This window comes from Malus domestica, chromosome 04 (assembly GCF_042453785.1).
Source record: "Malus domestica chromosome 04, GDT2T_hap1".
Lineage (NCBI taxonomy): Eukaryota > Viridiplantae > Streptophyta > Magnoliopsida > Rosales > Rosaceae > Malus > Malus domestica.
In genome coordinates this window covers 21,786,775-21,807,207 of record NC_091664.1, presented here as the reverse complement: position 1 = coordinate 21,807,207, position 20,433 = coordinate 21,786,775, and the positions used below count along the sequence as shown (strand labels likewise).

General features: G+C 39.0%; 1 long non-coding RNA gene across 1 annotated transcript; it reads right to left on the bottom strand.

Moving 5' to 3' along the window:
- Nucleotides 1–9,420: 9,420 nt before the first annotated feature.
- On the bottom strand, nt 9,421–19,357 carry LOC139195182 (uncharacterized). Its single transcript, XR_011579818.1, has 2 exons — nt 18,922–19,357; nt 9,421–9,999 (listed from the first exon to the last, which is right to left on the bottom strand). It is a non-coding gene; the product is annotated as an uncharacterized lncRNA (long non-coding RNA).
- Nucleotides 19,358–20,433: the final 1,076 nt, after the last annotated feature.

Below are 20,433 nucleotides of genomic sequence, written 5' to 3'. Positions count from 1 at the left end.
ATGCAATGCATCATGGATGTGTCTTCGAATTAAGAACATTGCAGTAGCCTTCTGACCTTTGTCAACAGGTTTGTCGGCGATAGGTGCCTCGATGGTGGCTTTAATGCCCTTTGCAGTGAGATAGAGCTTCACATCTTGAATCCATTTCAGATAGTTTCTTCCGGAGACTTCTAGAGCGGAGAAATTAAGCTTATTCAAGTTCAACATGTCCTTAAAACAGAGGGGAAAACGTGAGTAGTCATATGGTAAGCCATAGACATATATTATAGAACATACAGGTTCTATAGACATGTATTGGTTTACTTTATGCATAAAAACTACAAGTTTCATATGGTATGTTATGAATGAAAACTTCGGGTTTCAAAGGCACTAAATTTGAAACTACAAGTTCAATTTAGTTTTATGAACAATTAGTTCATAATGAGAGGTTCCTGCAAGAAACACAGAATGCAATATACTAATTTGAATATAGTGGATTTGAGGTTCTTCAGGAACTCAAGTGTGAGAACTTCGTTACTACGAAAGTATGTGACGGTTCAAAGTATAAAAATAAATTATTGAATCGTTAATGTCCAAAAGTGATCTACAGGTTAATAATTTTAGATTCATTATCAGACTAATGGACTGCATGTCACTTTTAATTAATTCAATAAATTGGGTCATATGGGGTCGATTGTAGAAGAAAAATAATATTAATATACAGGTTAAAATTATTGAGAATGCTAAAATAATAGCATTGGGTTGAAAAATATTGCCGAAAAAGGAATTGGGCTCGAGTTGGGTGCCTTGAATAAAAGGCAATGCCCAAAATGACCTCGGGTGATGGCTGCAGGCCACGGGGTGGAAGAGATCCCCCAGCCGCAGTTGGGTTTTAGTCTGGGCTGAATGAGGGGGACAACAACATGCTTCAAACCCATCAAATTAGGCTCGAGAAACAGGCTGAGGGTGCACGCAAAGCTCACCGCAAAAGGCTGGCTTTGGTTTAGGCACGTGTGGACAAAGCCCAGCCGTAAAGGGCTAATGTCATGGTTGCGGGCCAAGGCAGCGGGATGGGCATAGGGCTTAGGCCCTGCCGAGGTGAGGTCCAGGCCGAGGCTTGGTGGCTATTTCCACAGTGATGGTGCGGTGGTGTGCCGCACCATGTCCAGTTCCTTTTTTTTTTTTTCAAAATCCCTTATGGTTTAGGAAACCCTAAATATGCTTCTAATTTAATGTTATACATTGACTCACAAATTCCCATAACAATTTAATTGTGCGATGCATGAAACAAATATATATATATATATATATATTGACAAATATATAAACATATACAATATATATCGAAAGGAAAATATAAACATAGTGGGGTTCATGCATCATGGGGAATGTTTTCATGCTTCGTGGACATTTCAAATATCTTCTTTTATTTTAAGCGTACCTGATTAACAGAAAACGAATAAGTCTTTGAATTTGGTGGATGATAGCCTCCTCCTATGATGCGTCAATTCCTCAGCTTCTAGCAAGAGCGTGCTGATAACGTGTTGTAGGCCTATTTGATTAAACGATCTAGAGTTTAGAGAGAGAGAGGGGACCGGCCACAATTACAGAGAAGAGAGATTGATTTAATTGTGAGGTGTGTTTGATTCACCCCATTGTGCCTTTATTTATAGTAGTAGTATAGATAAAAACCTTTCCCATTAGGTTACAACATTTAATAGGTAATTTACTCTTAATAGGAATATAAGATATTTTCCCATATCTCCTAGGATTTACACAATCACATTCTGTTCTAAATATGACTGCAACAATATTTAATATATAAGATGACTTTTATTAATCTTTAAAATTTATATTTATATTTTGCTCAAAAAAAAAAGTTTATATTTAGATTGAATATACTTACAGTTGAGAGTGAGTTCTCAAAAATAAAAAATAAAAAATAAAAAATAAAAGTTGAAAGTGAAACAAAATAGTATAAAAATCCAACAAAAAAAAAACACTTCGCTTAGTTTTTTAAGTCTGACCCCATCAAAAGCTCAGATGATCCAAGATGTAAGGGAAGTCAAACAAAGGAAAAATACAAAGGGAAGATGAAATAATGAAGAGATAATTACAAACAACTGTCGACCAATTAACTGTTGACATAACATAGCCCTTGGGCCAGAAACACGTAGACTTTTCTTAAACATTACAATCACCATTTACATTTGAGATTTGAGCCATTTTCACACAAATCTTAACAAGAAGAAGAACAACAAAGCAAACAGCGCATGGCCCCTTTGGTTTTCACACGCTTATTTGCTTCGAAGTTCAACTAAATTAAACCCATAAAACAAAGAAAATAAAGATTGAACGAAAATAAAGGCTATCATACACAAATTCTACTTAACGCAGCAGCTCACCACCACCATATAATTTGACAAGTTTGCACACCTTCAGCTTTCTTCAGCCATGCATGCCACGTACGTCCTAATTAGTTCGTACTTTCATAAGTCGTACCATTAGTTACTAGCAACTCGATGACGAAGTGGGGATTGAACTCCAGATGATATCATCATTTGGGCAGTTGAAGAAGCTGGCGAAGTCCCAGAAAACAGCTGGAAATCAGATGCTTGGAACCGGCCTGAGTCGCCAGGCAATCGGATATAGGAAGCTGAAGGCGAGTCGCTGAACCACGAGTTCAACACATGATGACCACCTCCTTGTCTTCCATTCTTGTATTCCACTATGGCCTTGTACACAAAAGGAATCAAACCCTCCATTTACTTTTGCAGTTTTTGGTTTCCAAAAGGGAGAAAAACGAAGGCTAATAAATTTCCTTTTTTTGTTCTTGGTTTTTTGGGAAGTTTCAGGTTTGATTTGGGCTGAAGGTGGTGAGGGTTTTAATTTAAAAGGCTGTGTAGGAATGGGATATGGAAATGGTGACGTGGCGTAAATAGAATAGGGAATTTGGAGTCCAGCTCTTGAAGCCAAGAGACTTCAACGCAAACCAGCACGACGACCTTGAAAGCTCTATCCAAACCCACGGTATTATCATCTTTTGATTAACATCATACCAAACTTCGTAATTATGGTTTATTTTACTAAGTTTATTAATTACTTAAAAAAAATAAGTTTATTAATTATTATTTTATTTTCGGAACAAGATAAGTGATTTCTTGGAGCTTTCTGAACATGATTAATTTATTGTTCGGCTTTGTATTTAAAACGTTTGAATTTTTGTTCAAATACTGATGGCCATGATCAGCACCGGTTTTCTCTTAGCAGTCGGTTTTGTGTTGCTGTCTTCATCTAATTACTTTTTTTTTTTTCTTTTGATGTGTTTGATCAAATCTGATTGGGTGTTTAGCTTGTTGTCTACGCCAAATTATTATTTATTCATAAAACAAAAGGTTAGACCCAAGATCAAAATCTCTGTCTAAATACGGTTGGGTTGTCCAATCTTTGACATGATATAACTTTGATGAGTAATGTTAGCTGAACAATTTTTTAGAGCCCACTTTCAAATAATGTGTTGTGTCATTAATAAAAAATATGAATGTTAATTAATATTTAAATAATAATTTAATTATCAATAATTTATAAAATATAATTTAAATAAATTGTCTCTTTAGCTTTATTCTAGACGTTTTCCGTACTTCCTTAATATAGATATATGTAAGAATTATTTTACAAATCACACCTTGGTCTCTTCTTCTGAAAAGGGTACAAAATTACTGTGCTTTAGTTCTCTTTTATTTGATTTTACATTATGTGTCTACGTTATTTACAGTAAAAAAATAACTTTTTAATTGTAACAAGTTAAACAGTATTCTGTTAACTGCATTATCACACCTTGTGACCTTTCGCAGTGTATATACGTGTGTATATATCACATCAAATTAATTATCTTAATTGGAAACAAAATTAGTGATTAAAATAGTATACTGTTCTGATTATGCAATGTATTGAAACATTGTTAATCACACTGAATGGATAAGAAGGTGCACATTAGGTGGGAATATGATCCTCTCCAGATCCTCCTTGTGGAGATCCCGATGATCAATCAATCATATTCGTTCATTATACGTTGTGCAGCTAGAAATTATTTTGAATTTTTTTATTTAAAATTAAATATAAATAGTACTTAACGAAAACTGACCTCACAATGTACAATGAACAAACACGATTGATTGATTTTTGGATCCCCACAAAGAGGATCCGGAAAGGATCCTCGTCCCATTAGGTACAGCCAAATATTCTTCTTAATTTCAAGTTACAAATTATCGACATATGCATGAACACAAAATATATATATATATGAATAATATGTACGACACCAACCCATGTACATGCATTAGGGTGCAACTTGGCCCGGTTGGACATGTTGGATGGTCAACCCAACCCTAACTCGATCTTCATAATTTGGGCTTGGGTTTGGTTCGGATTCATGCAAGTTTAGTCGGGTTTTGGTTTTAATTAGGTTCAGGCTTACTTTGGTTGGATTTAGGTTCACCCAACTTTATCGAGTTCAATCTTCTAACAACTTATTTTGCATAATTTTTCAAATTTTGAACAAAATAATGTCTATCTTAGTTAGAAATATTCAATTTACACATCATCATCCACACAAAAGTGAAAGCAAACAACTTGGAGGTCATTTCTAATGTTTCAACTATGCAAAATTGAATTTACATTACAACACATATAATAAGGCTTCAACCAAAAGAAATTTAAAAGTAACACTATCATTCATTATCCATATGAAAACTAACAAGAACTTCATGTATATTCATTCCTTATCAATGTATAAAGTTGGACCGGCAATATGTGCATGATCAAACTCGGGCTCAAAATCAGATTGTGGTTTAACATCAGCGGCAATGCATCAATCTAACCCAACACAATAAATGATCAGGTTGAGGTTGGGTTGGATTTGGATGGGTTTTCTCTTTATTCTATTCCGCTCGGTTGGGTTTGAAATCAAGTTAGGCATGGACGGATTCGAGTTTACGTACCCAACCCAAGTTGCATCCTTAACATGTAGAAGACAATCTTTATAAAAGTTGATAAATGGAAAGTAGTAACTTACTTTTAAATGTTTTTTCTTTAAAGCTTGGTTCTTTATTTTTAGGGTTAATCTCAGTTTATTACCTTGAAGTTTCTTGATTTTTAACATTTGATACATTATGTTTTTTTTCATCCCAGAATGGTACCTAAAGTCATAATTTTAGGACACTCTCATACCTCCATTAAAGTTGCTATTAAATCAACCGTTAACTAATGACGTAACACCCACATGGAGAATGATTGGGTGCCATGTGTCAATATAGGGCCCATGTGGATTAATTTTTTTAAATAATAATAAAATAATAATTTTTTTTAAAAAGAAAAAGGTCGTCTTCTACCTCCCCCCACCCTTCCCCCGACAGTCCATCCATTCTCTTCTCTGCACCCACCCAACCCTCATTTCCTCTCCGACAGCCCCGTGAGCTCGAACCTTCGAGCCCCACCATGGCAAAAGACGTCAGCTCTTCCTAATTTTTCAACCCATCTACATCTGTACCGTCTTCTTCTCCGGCACATGCCTAGGTGTTCTCGATTGAGTTCATCCTCCTGGCGAACAACTTGTCAATTTCTAGGCCCACCATGAACTTGATGGCAGCCACTCCGCAAAGAACTAGCGACAGGATCCTGATCGAAACGGAGGAGAAATCGACGTCGTCGTCGGCGCAGGAGTGCCACAACTTCGATCTCGCCGCAGATCTGGCGGCGCACGGCTAAAGATGAAGGGGGAATGGTGGATTTGCAGGGAGTGAGAGGAGGATTGGGTGGGTATAGAGGAGAAAAGGGAGGGAGGGAGGGAGGGAGGGAGGGAGGGAGGGTCGGGGGACGGGATAAGGTAGGAGACGAAATATTTTTTTAATTATTTTTTATTTTTTAATCCACGTGGGCCCTATATTACACACGTGACGCCCAATCATTGTTCATGTGAGCACCACGTCACCAATTAACGGTTGATTTAACAGCAACCTTAACAGTTGATTTAACAGCAACCTTAACGGAGATATGAAAGTGTCCAAAAATTATGACTTTAAATACCACTCTGAGATGAAAAAAACATGATGTATCAAATGTTGAAAATCAAGAAACTTCATGGTAGTAAACTGAGATTAACACTTATTTTTATCACTTGAGCGTTTCTTTGTCATTGTCTTATAAGTTTCATACAAGTATTATTTCTTTAGCTATATGATCAAAAAAATCAATTTTTATGTCAGTAATCTAACGCTTTTATTATTATATATATTTATAGAGGATAAGCATTTATGAGTATGACAGTCAAAAACTTTTCTAGATTAACTGTAAAATTGACAACTTAACAATCTTTTTCCCTTATACGAGTTGATTTGGACAACATGGCAAGTAAATTTATTCCACTAATAATAATATGAAACTCTTTTGCTGTATAGGAAGCTTGGGCTTCAATCGTTAATTCATGTCAATTACCAGCGGGAAATCAGAATTTTGGAATATCCGGGGTAAAAAGAGAGAACTATTTAAGTCTCTCACAATATTTTTTATATGAATAAACACTTAGATAGACATCTTTTCTTATTATTAAGGACATTTTTGTGTATTAAAAAGATAAAAATGGAGTCACGCTTAACTAAATTATGAGAGTTTTTTAATTCAAAATAAAATATTCTTAATAATAAAAGAACTGTCCTTATAATAAAAAAAAAATTAGCTAAGAGTATTTTAATAAAAAAATTGCAAGGGGATATTTATTAATTTTCTAAAGTATATTTTTGGACCAGCGACGTACATTTTAGAAATAATTTTTAAATATTAATTTTTGGACCGGCCATGTATATTTTAGAAATAATTTTAAACATTATAATCGTCAACTGTGTGTATCTCTAATATTGTTTTTACAGCTACTCACCTTCATCACAGACAGAAACCACTCCATTGTCTCTGTCGTGGATGAAGTCATTGCCTGCATCACAGTCCAATCCAATCCCACCATTGAAATTCAATCTTCAAGTCACTTTCCTTTCCCAATTGAATTTGTAGCTTCAAAGCAGCCATCGAAAGTACTCCAAATCCTAAGCAAAAGCAAAACCCTGCGTACCGCTTTCGCCTAGCTAAAACCCTAGTTTTGAAGGGGCATTAAAACAAAGCTGCTTCTGTCACGCTGTCAGCCTTCGACGTGGTATTATTTTCCCCTTTGAACTTGAATGCAAACACAGAAAGAGAAAAATAATAATATAATATCAAACCTGTATACAAAATTGGTTTCGAGCAACATCAAAGGCTTAGGTGTTGTAGATTTTGCCATTTCGTGGTGGTGTCATGTTAAATTGGTCTTTGATTTGATCTTCAACCAGCACGATCATAATAATGCCATTCACGAATATGATCGATAATTATATATGCAAAGAATGGTCTAAGATAAATACTGCATATATATATATATATATATATATATATATATATATACAGGGAGCTTAAGGGGAGGGATCCCCATTTTTTCAAAAAAAATGGGAACACGCTCCCCACCGTTAGATTGACTTTAATGAAATTGTGTGGTTGAGATTAAAACACAGGCCATAGAATCTCAACCACAGGATTTCATTTAATTCAAATCCAACGGTGTGGAGCGTGTCCCCATTTTTTTGAAAAAATGGGGATCCCTCCCCTTAAGCAATTCCATATATATATATGCAAAATAATGATATGCAGTTGCAATGTGTGGAGAATGAGATCACATATATATATATATATATATATGCAAAATAATGATTTTCAGTTGCAATGTGTGGAGAATGAGATCACATATACAACCTGTGCAATCTTCTCTTTCAAGATTTATTGGTGAATGTCCAGAATCTTGGCTTGTATACTATAATCTTATGGCATGACGTGATGTAGTGACCATATAAAAATGTGGATAACTATATTAAAATAGGGGTGGAAATGGGGTGGTGTTAATTATTCTAGTAGTGTGTTGTCCGTTTGATGTTGACTACTTAGAAAAGCACTTTTGCTTATAAGAAAGAACGTCGAATTTTTTTTTGTTTAAAATCTAAGGACACGTTTGTTTGGCCTCTTTAAGTCTTATTGGACTGGATTGCCTTAGATAGGAGTCCTAGCCAGTGTTTGGCACAAACAAAGATTGCCTTTAATGAGACATCGTTTGGCAGCTTAGACTCTATTGACTATTTATGTTGGATAGGATAAATAGTCACCGGATAGTATTAACTAAATTAGTCGAGCGTTTGTTGCAGTATCGGACTATTGACCGTATTATTTATATTGTGTTTGGTACTGAACTGGACAATAAAAGGGAAGAAAAAAAAAATTGACAAATCTTCCTTTTGGTTGATTACTTTGTTCACTTTCCATTCCTATAATTACATAAACAATAAGATACCATATAATCAATAGTGCATAAAGTTAATGGTAAGTGATAAAAAAACCATAAGCAAACAATCACACTTTTTAAATAAATACATAACCAGGTTCGAAGAAAGTATCATAACCGAATCACACTTTGTCCCACAATACATAAGAAATCACTATTTGTTCAAATAACGAACCATAACCAAATCACAACATGCATGTATAAGAAAATTTAATCAAATCACACTTGTGCATGCCACTCATTGTACATATTTGATAGGGATTTTACCAACTGCAAAAGTAAGGATAAAAACACTTAAAATACTTGCAAGAGTATAAGGTAATTGTAGTATGGATGGCTCTAGTAAGGTCGATCTCCATAGGGATTGAATGAATAATCTATGTTAAATAAAATCTTAATTAATTATTTAAAACAAAGTTTGAGAAAAAGTTGATTTTATGATTTAAAATAATAAAAACGAATTTAATAGAAAATAATTAAATAAAGTGCCAAAATAAAATAAACTAAAAGAAAACAGTTTTTGAAAATTAAAATTGTAAAAGCCTAGGGTTCTGCCGTCATCTTAACAATCATATGTAGTTCTTTCAAGTACATATGAATTACCCATGCATATGTTTGAAGGTTAGTTTTTCCTAATATATATCCTACTTGGAACCTCCAACATAGAACGTATATCTAACATTCAACCTGTATGGACGTTCGGATCAAATATGAACATGAAAGACTCATTATGCTTTATGAAAACCCTTTGAAAAACCATGCAACCCTTAAGACGTGGTGTTCATCCTAAGTGAAATTACAATTATTAACCACAAGAAACCAACGTCAATTTCAGGAAACCTTACGACCAAAATTGCATCAAATTACTTTTCTAAATATCCTAATGGTCACGAATCACTAAGAAACTTAGATAGTTAAAATGGTGATTAATAATTCAAAACATGCATGCATAATATCATAAGTAAATTGAAAAGAAACTACATATTCTTACTAAAGCTCGTGGCCTCGCCCTAGCAATTAAGAATTAGTTACTAACAACCATAAACAAAATATTATTAAAAACAATGATAGAAAACACCTTGAAAATAAACTTCAAAAACCCTCTAAAGTAGTGCGTGCATTCCCTCCACTCTTCTCATCTTAACCCTAATGGCTAAATATCTTATTTATATTACTTCAAAATAAAACCCTAAAAGGTTTTAGAATAAAACTAGGAAACATAATAAAATAATAAAACACAAAATAAAAGGTTTCCAATTTGAACTAAAATTCGGACTTCTCAGAAAATCATACTTTTGACTGACTAAATCAACTTCGATTTGGTCTGAAAAGGTCTTTTGAAAGCTGAAGATGTTCCCTACAGATCCTCAGAAGGAGTCTTCCTTAAAATATGCCATGTTGACCTCCAAAATACTCAAAACGTCCATAAACGCAATCTGGGAAAGCTGCGCGCTGGGCCTTAATTTCATCACCACGGTCAAATGGCTTGGTAGAAAAATTTGGAATTTTGACACAATCATCTTGAAAGGCACACGAACATCTCCAATTGGAATCACTCCAAAATTCATCCGTTTGATCACTTTTTGCTCCAGAGGAAGTCGAATGTCCTACATTAAGAATATAAATTAAAGTATCAAAATTCTACCAAAATAACAAATAAATTAATACTAAGAATAGGGTAAAATATATAGTAAAACATCGACTCATCAATATTCAAAGCCAAAGTGTTTCTCTATGCAGTCCATTCTTATGTAGGTTGAAAAGTCTCAATCATATCTTCATCATCATCATCACTTTCAGATTCATCCAAGTTTAGGATTTCATTTTCTATTGGATCAAATGACTTATGTCTTCTAATAAGATTATGTAATAGATAGCAGGCTGTCATAATCCAAGTTATGTTTTAATTGGGAAAAATGATGGACCTCTTCAGATGCTCCAACACATCTTAAGTAGTCCAAAACATCTCTCAATGACATTTCTAGCTGCAGCATGTTTCATATTGAAATACTCCTCATGATTAATTGGGAGTCTTCTATTTCTCCACTCCAAGAGATGGTAACGCACTCCCCTATACAGTGCAAGGTATCCTGGACCATTTGTGTACCCACCATCCATAAGGTAGTAACACCCTAACACACCAAAAAAATGTATATTACAATATATAAGAAAATTGAGGATTCAAATTACTAATATAAACAAATAATCTATTGTTACCCATGGGAACTTTTAATCCCGATGGTCTACTTATCGCATCTCGGAGTACTCTAGGATCAAAGGCTGACCCTTCCCAACCTGGGTACACAAATATAAATTTCATGTCCATATTACAAACTCCCAACATATTGGTTGCAATCTCTCCCTTCCTTGATAGTATCTTAGTTTATCTCACTTAGGGATATGAATGTTAATGTAAGTCCCATACAATGCCCCCAAGCAATTCTAAAAAAAGTCATTAACATTAGTAAGCTTAATATATTTAATTACATTAATTCTAGAAGTAATTTTTATAAAATATGAAGAATACCTCAAACCAACTCCATTTAGGATCTGGGTAGGCATTAGGAATGGGTTCTGACACTTTCAAAAGTCTACCTTGTAGCGTTAACACTCTATGTAAAATGGAATTGAAATACCTACTTATGGTCTCGCCCGATCGACAAAACCTACTCCCAATTGTACAATTCTTTACATGATGTGCAAATATATGCAAAAATATTCAAACTTGTTCTTCCATTGTCACTACACCATCCAATTTTATTCTACCGTGATCACGGAGCATTTGACATAAATAATGGAACGTTCTTCTATCCATTCTAATTTGGTTCGCACAATGAACATCATCATATCCTATCATGCTGTCTAAATAGGCTGACCCTACCATTCTCCTAACAAATGTGTAATTTCTAAGTGCAAGATGTCGATTCCGCCTTCTAGCTGAATTATGATTCATCATGAACCACATCATCAACCAATTCATAATATTCAAGTACCACAACTTAACAATAAAGCATACCATAATCTTTCTTTCATCCATGTCCAGTGAAAATATAAAATAACATTATTCGATAGTGGCAAATAATTAAGTAACTGGAGCATGACATTATACATGTAAGGACATAAGAAGGATACAAGAAGACATGATCATTGGCTAATTAAAGCAAAAATGCAAAGGAGATTAAACATATGTAGTAGTAGGATACAAAAGGATACAAGCATACATGGGTAAGGAAGCTCAAGAAAGATAAGGAACGCAAAACTACTATCTTATAAGTAATCCATGTTCCCCTAAACCTTCATAGTCTCAGGTGTCGCGTAACTATAAAGCCAAACAACACACATTTGAAACTTAACTATAAAATGACCTTCTCCATATGTGTAAGCAACCAAAAGGTAAAATTCTGCACTCAACTTCCTAGTGTCACGGGCCATGTGTTAAAAACAAAGAAAATGCCCAAGACATCATATATCTAAGCCCATGAAGCCATGTCTTCATGGAAGCTTCTGGAACGTCCCGGAGAAATCAAGAACGTGGCGGAGCATTCAAGATAATCTTAGGGCATTCCGGAACATTCCACACAAGTGTACATATTTAAGCCTCACCTAGAATAATCTAGATTAGGCAAGTTGTATCTAGAGCTATGCTAGATATTTTTGGATGTAAGTAGGGGATTCTAGAACCCTCCATTGAGGAGGTGACTTAGGCCTATAAATAGGAGGTAAGGCCATTTGGCCAAACCATCCCAAGAATTGTAAGCAATTGTAAAGTTCTCTTAACTTTCAATACAAAGCTTCCTTTCTCCCATCTTCTAAGTGATCTTAGCATTCTCCAAGCTATCTTAGCTTTCTTTGTGATTCGATCCGGGGAAGCGAGGCTTCGAAGGCTTACTTAGCTTGTTCATCAAGGTATTCAAGTCTAAGTGCCGCACGGGCGGAAGGCTTAAAGAGTCATCCCGTGACAGCTGGTATCAGAGCCAAGCTCGTGAATCACTTGAAGGAAAGTAGGATATGGCAAGTGGAGAGATGGTGTCCGGAGTCTCCGACCTAAGGGAGCGTACTGCCGAGGTCCAAGACGTTGCCAAGAGCAAGCCAAAGTTAAAGGACTTGCAAGCATCGATGGAGACCATGGAAGAGCGACTCGAGAAGGTGGAACGAACCATACTCGAGTTCGATACTCGACTTGATGAGGACGTTGTCGACAAGGAGGAAATCCAAACCATGGTGGACAATGGAAAGGATGAACTGCGTGGCTTGGTGGAAGGGCTACGAGATGAGCTCCTTGGCGCTCTCAACACCATGGCAGACAAGATGCGGAGGGAAGTCCAGGTTCACCTTGACAACATAGAGGCAAGGTTTGTGGCGCTTCAAGAAGAGATAAAGGACACAAGGGAACTTAAGGGAGATGTGGCGTTTTGTAAAGAAGCAGTCGTGAAGCAATTCGTGCAAGGGCCGAGGGAAATCAAGGCATTGGACTCCAAGGTAATCGACTTCTTTAAACCCAAATCCTATAATGGGAAGAGGGAAGCAAAGGAGCTCGACACATTCGTGTGGAACGTAGAGCGATACTTCAAGTACCTGAAGCTTGAAGATGACGAGTCCAAAATCTCAACGGCAACCATGTTCTTAGCTGACAATGCCCTTATGTGGTGGCGTCATCGGAGCATGGAGATTGAGCAAGGTACGTTCTCTCTCACCACTTGGGATGAATTTAAGAAAGATCTTATGTTGCACTTCTATCCCCAAAATGCCAAGTACGAAGCCAAGGAGAAACTAAGGTGGCTCAAGCAAACGGGGAGCGTCAAAGACTATGTCAACGCCTTCGTGAGCTTGTTATTTGAGGTGCCCAACATGTTAGAGGAAGACAAGCTCATGTACTTCATGAGTGGACTGCAAAATTGGGCAAAACTCGAACTACAAAGGAGACACGTGCAAACATTGTCTGATGCCATTGCCGCTGCCGAATCCTTGATTGAGTTTAAATCAAGCCACCAAGGTGATTCCAAGTCCACGGGGAAGAAGGGTAACCATGAGAGAAGTGGGGGAGAACATAAGCCGAAGGACAAGGCCGAGACAAGCAAACCGAAGGAGAAGAAAGCCGATAAGCATGACAAAGGCAAAGGTAAGTCTTGGCAACCCACTTGTTACCTATGCGACGGCCCTCACATGATGCGAGATTGCCCACAAAAGAAGGCCCTTAAGGCCATGGCCTTCAAGGAGGACAAGGCCGAGGAGAGTAACGATGCAAGTATAGGATGCATCCGTCTACTGAATGCCATCCAGACAACCCTCCCACAACCTAAGGCTCAAGTTGGAGGAGGATCATTGTTCGTCGACGTCAAGACTGGTGACAAGACGACGCGTGTGTTGGTGGACACGGGAGCAACACACAACTTCATGACGTCGGAGGAAGCCACAAGGCTTGGCCTCCGAGTCATAAAGGAGCCTGGTAGCGTGAAGACGGTAAATTCCGCCGCCACCCCCATTGTTGGAGTTGCGCGTAATGTGCACGTAGACATTGGCACATGGAAGGGAACGATCGACTTCACCGTAGTCAAGATGGACGACTATGGCGTAGTCATTGGGTTAGAGTTCATGGACAAGGTACGAGCCTTTCCCATTCCCTTCTACAATATTTTCTGTATCCTGGCCGACGGAAGACAACCTTGCCTGGTGCCATTGGAATGGCAAGCTAAGAAGTGTACCCAGCACTTGTCGGCAATTCAATTTGCCAAGTCTTGGAAGAAAGGCGAGGCCACATTTCTTGCAACCCTAATGTTGAATGAAGGGGAGGAGAAGTACGAGCCTTTGCCAAAACAAGTGGAAGACGTCCTTATGGAGTTTGCGGACGTGATGCCTAAGGAACTGCCAAAGAAGTTGCCACCAAGGAGAGAGGTCGACCATGCGATTGAGTTGGAGCCTGGTGCTAAGCCTCCCTCCAAATCACCTTATAGGATGTCGCCACCCGAGTTGGAGGAATTGAGGAAGCAACTCAACGAGCTACTTGATGCTGGCTACATCCAACCCTCCAAGTCCCCATATGGTGCACCCGTCTTGTTCCAACGCAAGAAAGAAGGTAGCCTAAGGTTGTGCATCGACTATAGAGCATTGAACAAGATTACCATCAAGAACAAGTACCCACTTCCGTTGATCACCGACTTATTCGATCAACTTGGTGAAGCAAGGTACTTCACAAAGTTAGATCTTCGATCGGGATACTACCAAGTGAGGATAGCCCCTGGAGACGAATCGAAGACGGCGATGGTGACCAGATATGGAGCGTTCGAGTATAAAGTCATGCCATTTGGTCTGACCAATGCCCCTGCAACATTCTGTACATTGATGAACAAGGTATTCCATCCTTATCTTGACAAGTTTGTCGTGGTTTACATTGATGATATCGTTGTCTATAGCAAGACATTGGAAGAGCACGTCAAGCACTTGCGCATAGTGTTCAAGACCCTTCGGGAGCATGAACTCTATGTCAAGAAGGAGAAATGCTCCTTTGCCACAAAAGAAGTAGAATTTCTTGGCCACAAGATAAAAGAGGGGAAACTTATGATGGAAAAGGGCAAGATCAAGGCCATTCAAGAGTGGGAACCGCCGACCAAGGTACCAACACTACGATCCTTTCTGGGGCTAGCCAACTACTATCGGAGATTCATAAAAGGGTATTCAGCTATAGCGGCACCCTTAACAGACCTTCTTAAGAAAAACAAGGCATGGGAATGGACGGACCGGTGTCAAGAGGCCTTTGAGAGGTTGAAGAAGGCCCTAATGGAGGAGCCTGTACTAAGGTTGCCCGACCTTAGTAAGCCATTCGAGTTGCACACTGATGCTTCCGACTTTGCCATAGGAGGAGTGTTGATGCAAGAGGGACATCCGATAGCCTATGAAAGTCGCAAGCTAAACAATGCCGAGAAGAGGTACACGACCCATGAAAAGGAGATGACCGCCATCGTCCATTGCCTTAGAGTTTGGAGGCATTACTTGCTTGGTACCCCATTCGTCATCAAGACGGACAACGTTGCCACTAGCTACTTTCAAACCCAACAAAAGCTCACACCTAAGCAAGCAAGGTGGCAAGAGTTCTTAGCGGAGTTTGATTACAAGCTAGAGTACAAGCAAGGAAAGGAGAACGTGGTGGCCGATGCTCTAAGTAGACGAGTAGAGTTAATGGCTACGGTACTCAAGCCGCAAAGCCATCTCTTGGGCCGTGTCCGAGAAGGTTTGTCACATGACGTCCAAGCCAAGAACATTGTGGAGTTTGTCAAGGATGGGAAGACAAGAAGGTTTTGGCTTGAGGACGGCTTGCTATACACCAAGGGCAAGCGGATCTACGTCCCAAAGTGGGGAAGCTTAAGGAAAGAAATCCTTAAGGAGTGCCATGACTCAATGTGGGCAGGACATCCTGGCACTCACCGCACGTTGGCTTTGGTGAGCGATGCTTATTATTGGCCACAAATGCGGGATGATGTAGATTCATACGTGAAGACTTGTCTTGTGTGCCAACAAGACAAAGTGGAACAAAGGCAACCGGGAGGACTGTTGGAACCACTTCCCACCCCATCAAGACCATGGGAGTGTTTGACCATGGATTTCATCACACATTTGCCCAAGTCTGATGGATGTGGATCTATCTTCGTCGTGGTTGATAGATTCACCAAGTATGCCACTTTCATACCCGCACCCGTGGAGTGCACAGCCGAAGTAGCTGCACGCTTGTTTCTAAAGCACGTGGTGAAGTATTGGGGTGTTCCGAGGAGCATAGTCAGCGATCGAGATGCTCGCTTCACGGGTAGATTTTGGAAGGAGCTCTTCAAGCTACTTGGCTCAAAGTTAGACTTCTCCACAGCTTTTCATCCCCAAACTGATGGACAAACGGAGCGGGTTAACGCATTGTTGGAGACTTATTTGCGGCACTATGTTAGTGCCAATCAACGAGATTGGGCTAAGTTACTTGATGTTGCCCAATTCTCTTATAACTTGCAACGTTCGGAGTCGACGGGGAAAAGTCCGTTCGAGTTGGCTATAGGGCAACAACCCTTGACCCCGAACACGGTCGTGACTGGCTACACGGGGAATAGTCCAGCCGCTTTCAAAACCGCTAAGGAGTGGCAATTAGCCCACGAACTTGCTCGAGCTCATTTGGAGAAGGCTTCAAAGAAGATGAAGAAATGGGCGGATCGTAAGCGAAGGAATGTGGAGTTCCAAACTGGCGACCAAGTCTTTGTGAAGCTCAATGCGTCTCAGCACAAGAGTACTCGTGGCTTGCACAAGAGCTTGTTGCGGAAGTATGAGGGACCATTCCCTATCATCAAGAAGGTTGGCAAAGCCGCTTATGTTGTGGAACTCCCACCCCGCCTCAAGTTTCACCCGGTGTTCCATGTGAGCAACTTGAAGCCTTATCATGCAGACAATGAGGAGCCAAGCCGAGGTGAGTCTCATCGAGCACCCCCTTTGATGACGGAGGCATTTGACAAAGAAGTGGAGAGCATTGAAGCCAAGCGTGTCGCGGTGCGACCAAGACAACCAAAGCATGTGGAGTACTTTGTCAAATGGAAGGGGCTACCATACTCCGAAGCAACATGGGAGAAGGAGACGTCCTTATGGCAATATAAGGACTTGATTCAGACATTCGAGAGGCAAGAGTCGACGAGGACGTCGACGGCTTAAGTGGGGGAGGATGTCACGGGCCATGTGTTAAAAACAAAGAAAATGCCCAAGACATCATATATCTAAGCCCATGAAGCCATGTCTTCATGGAAGCTTCTGGAACGTCCCGGAGAAATCAAGAACGTGGCGGAGCATTCAAGATAATCTTAGGGCATTCCGGAACATTCCACACAAGTGTACATATTTAAGCCTCACCTAGAATAATCTAGATTAGGCAAGTTGTATCTAGAGCTATGCTAGATATTTTTGGATGTAAGTAGGGGATTCTAGAACCCTCCATTGAGGAGGTGACTTAGGCCTATAAATAGGAGGTAAGGCCATTTGGCCAAACCATCCCAAGAATTGTAAGCAATTGTAAAGTTCTCTTAACTTTCAATACAAAGCTTCCTTTCTCCCATCTTCTAAGTGATCTTAGCATTCTCCAAGCTATCTTAGCTTTCTTTGTGATTCGATCCGGGGAAGCGAGGCTTCGAATGCTTACTTAGCTTGTTCATCAAGGTATTCAAGTCTAAGTGCCGCACGGGCGGAAGGCTTAAAGAGTCATCCCGTGACACTAGGTCACTCTAGGCTCAAATAAACATCAAAACTAAATCATTTGAATTTCGAACAAAAACTTCACACCCAACAAGCAGTTAACAAGTGAACAAGTAGAAGAAAGGCCTCATCAATCTTAGCATGCATTCACCAATAACACACACGGACGCAAGTATGAAAGCAAAGGGAACAAATGGTGATATCAAAACCTGAGCCATTACTAAAACTTGACAGCTGTATAATAAACCAAAGCAAAATCACAAATTTTACCAGGCCAAAAAATAAGACACCTAAAGCAAACCAACTAGAATTATATTCAATCCTTCTTTTCACCTCCCTTTTTCTTTTTAGCTGTTGCATGTGAATACAAGAAAGTCCCCAATATTGCAAAGGCGGATCCAAGTGCATTAAGAGATCTAACTGGATTTCTGTACACCAACACAGTCGATACGATAACCGCCACTCTCTTCATTGTGTTCCCAACTGAAAAGGTCAAGGGACTAATTTCACCAAGTGCTTGATACGACGATTGGTTATAGAGATGGTAAAACACTCTGGATAACAACACTCATATGTACAATGTGGATGGTTTTCCCATAGTTGCAAGAGCTTTGTGATATCCTTGAACCCATTGAGACCCTTCAACGAAAATAGCGGCGAGAAACATATAGAAGAAATAAATTATATTGTTCCAACCATACAAATTCAACCCATCTACTTCCTTGAAGTTCTGTAAACTATGTTTCGAGTAAATGTTCCTCAACACAAACCTGACATTGCTAATCAAAGCACCCCAAAGGCCTTGCACATTGAATGACAGCTCAGTGATAGCAACTAGAGCACAACCCATTACAATAGGGAGAATTGAGAGCCAGACCTGTAACAGGTACAAATCTCCTAGGAACGACGAAAACACTACTGAGAAAATAGGCTCTGAGGATTTGAACCTCGCATGCTATAGCTAGGACCTTAAACCTCACATGCTGATGACCAAAAAAGTCACAAGGCATATGTCATGTAACTTAAACCCAAGTACTAAACAATATATTGACATGGATGAAAGTTCAACGCCAACAACAAATCAAAATTCAACCTAAACAACTTACCCTAAAATTCAAAAATTCTAATTAAAATACAAAATTACATAATCAATTGCATAATTAGAGAGAAAACAATAACTAGATTCAATCAATTGAAAAAAAATTGCAAGAAAAATAAGAGGAGGGAAGAACAGAGGGAAGGGCGGAACCTGGGAAAAAGAAGAAGAAGAATGAGAAGATGAATTAGGATTCAAATGAAGAAGAAGAAGGCTTTTAAGGAACCTCGGATTCAGATGAGAGAGCAAGCGTGAAAGGCAGAGAGCGTCTGGAGAGGACCGACAATGCGTCTGGAGAGTGGGAGATTTCACACAACTAAATTATACCGTGGTTTTGGAGGGTATAAGCAAGCGGGTGTTTACCGTATAAAGTAGATGGGCCCGAATTATTTAATATGGTGGCTATTTAATACAACCGAACACCAAACATCGTACTCTGTATTATTAGTCCTATCTGGTGTGTTATACGGCATACCAAATGAGGCCTAAGTCGGACTCGCTCCGACTAAAAGCTTCACTCGTTGTTCTTAGTGAGCCCTCCCTCCCCGAAAACTGGAGGATTGCTAATCCCATCTCTAGCGCCCGCGTCATCTGCAAGCATGTGTTCCCAATCTCCTTCTCCCTGCGAACCCAGTCACCAAATCATGCCTTTCGCCCCCTTCTCCAATCTCCAAATCTAAAACGGCTCTCGCCAATCTCCGTCCCATGAACCCAACTCCCTCTTACTTCAGCGATGAATTCATTCAGTTAAGCTTCCAATAAGCTTAATCCACACCATAAACAACACTTCAATTCAAAGATTAAACCTTATAAATCCCAAATATAGAAAATATCAAAATCTGCAATAAATCCAAAAATCTATTATGTTAGGTTGCTGTGCTTTTCTCCAGAAATCCGTAGGCAAAAAACGAAAGACCTCTAGAAATTTGCAGTGCTATTCTCCATAAACCCAAAATCTATTACTTTGATTTGGGATTTTTGTCAAAAAGGGAGCTATCTCTGCTTCGAGGAACAAGAAGAAATACTTGTTGGTCTTTCGATCCAAATTAGGTGCAAAATGCACAGCTTCCTCATTTGATGAAGAAAACAGGGAGAAAAAAGGGAGAAAAAAGAGAGAAGGGAGGGAGAAGGGAGGGAGACGTTGTGCCGGAGAAAAAATGGGAGAAAACGAGGGAGAGGGGTGGGAAGTAGAAAAATGGTGGACGTTTCCAGAAAGAGGAATAGAATTCAAAAAGAAAAGGACATTAATAATAAAATACATAAAATATTAATTGATACAAATTATATAATATAATATTATAATTTATTAATTATTCTGCTTCTTAGTTCGACGCTGCATTAAACGCTTCACTTAAGTTAGTCCAGCTTAGTCTAATCTAGTGTTCTAAAAATCGGCCTAGACGGCCGCCTAGGTGCTAGGCGGTGGCCAACCGTCGGGATTAATGCAAAATCGGGAGCAAAATCGAGATAGGGATTAGGCAGGCGCTAAGGGGCATGAGCAGCCCTTGGGCGACCTAGGCAGGCGACTGGGTGGCCTAGGCGATCTAGGAATTTCAATTTTTTATGTGTTCGAACTTGAGAAATGATGAATGCAGATTAGCTGTGTTCTGGTTTTTCTGGACTTCATGAGCTTCTGGTCCGTGTTCTTGCGAAGAGGAAGAAGATGAGAGAAAATTAGTTTCTCTCTCTTCCTTCCACACCCACGTGATCACTTTCAAACTATTTAATTTTTTTTTTC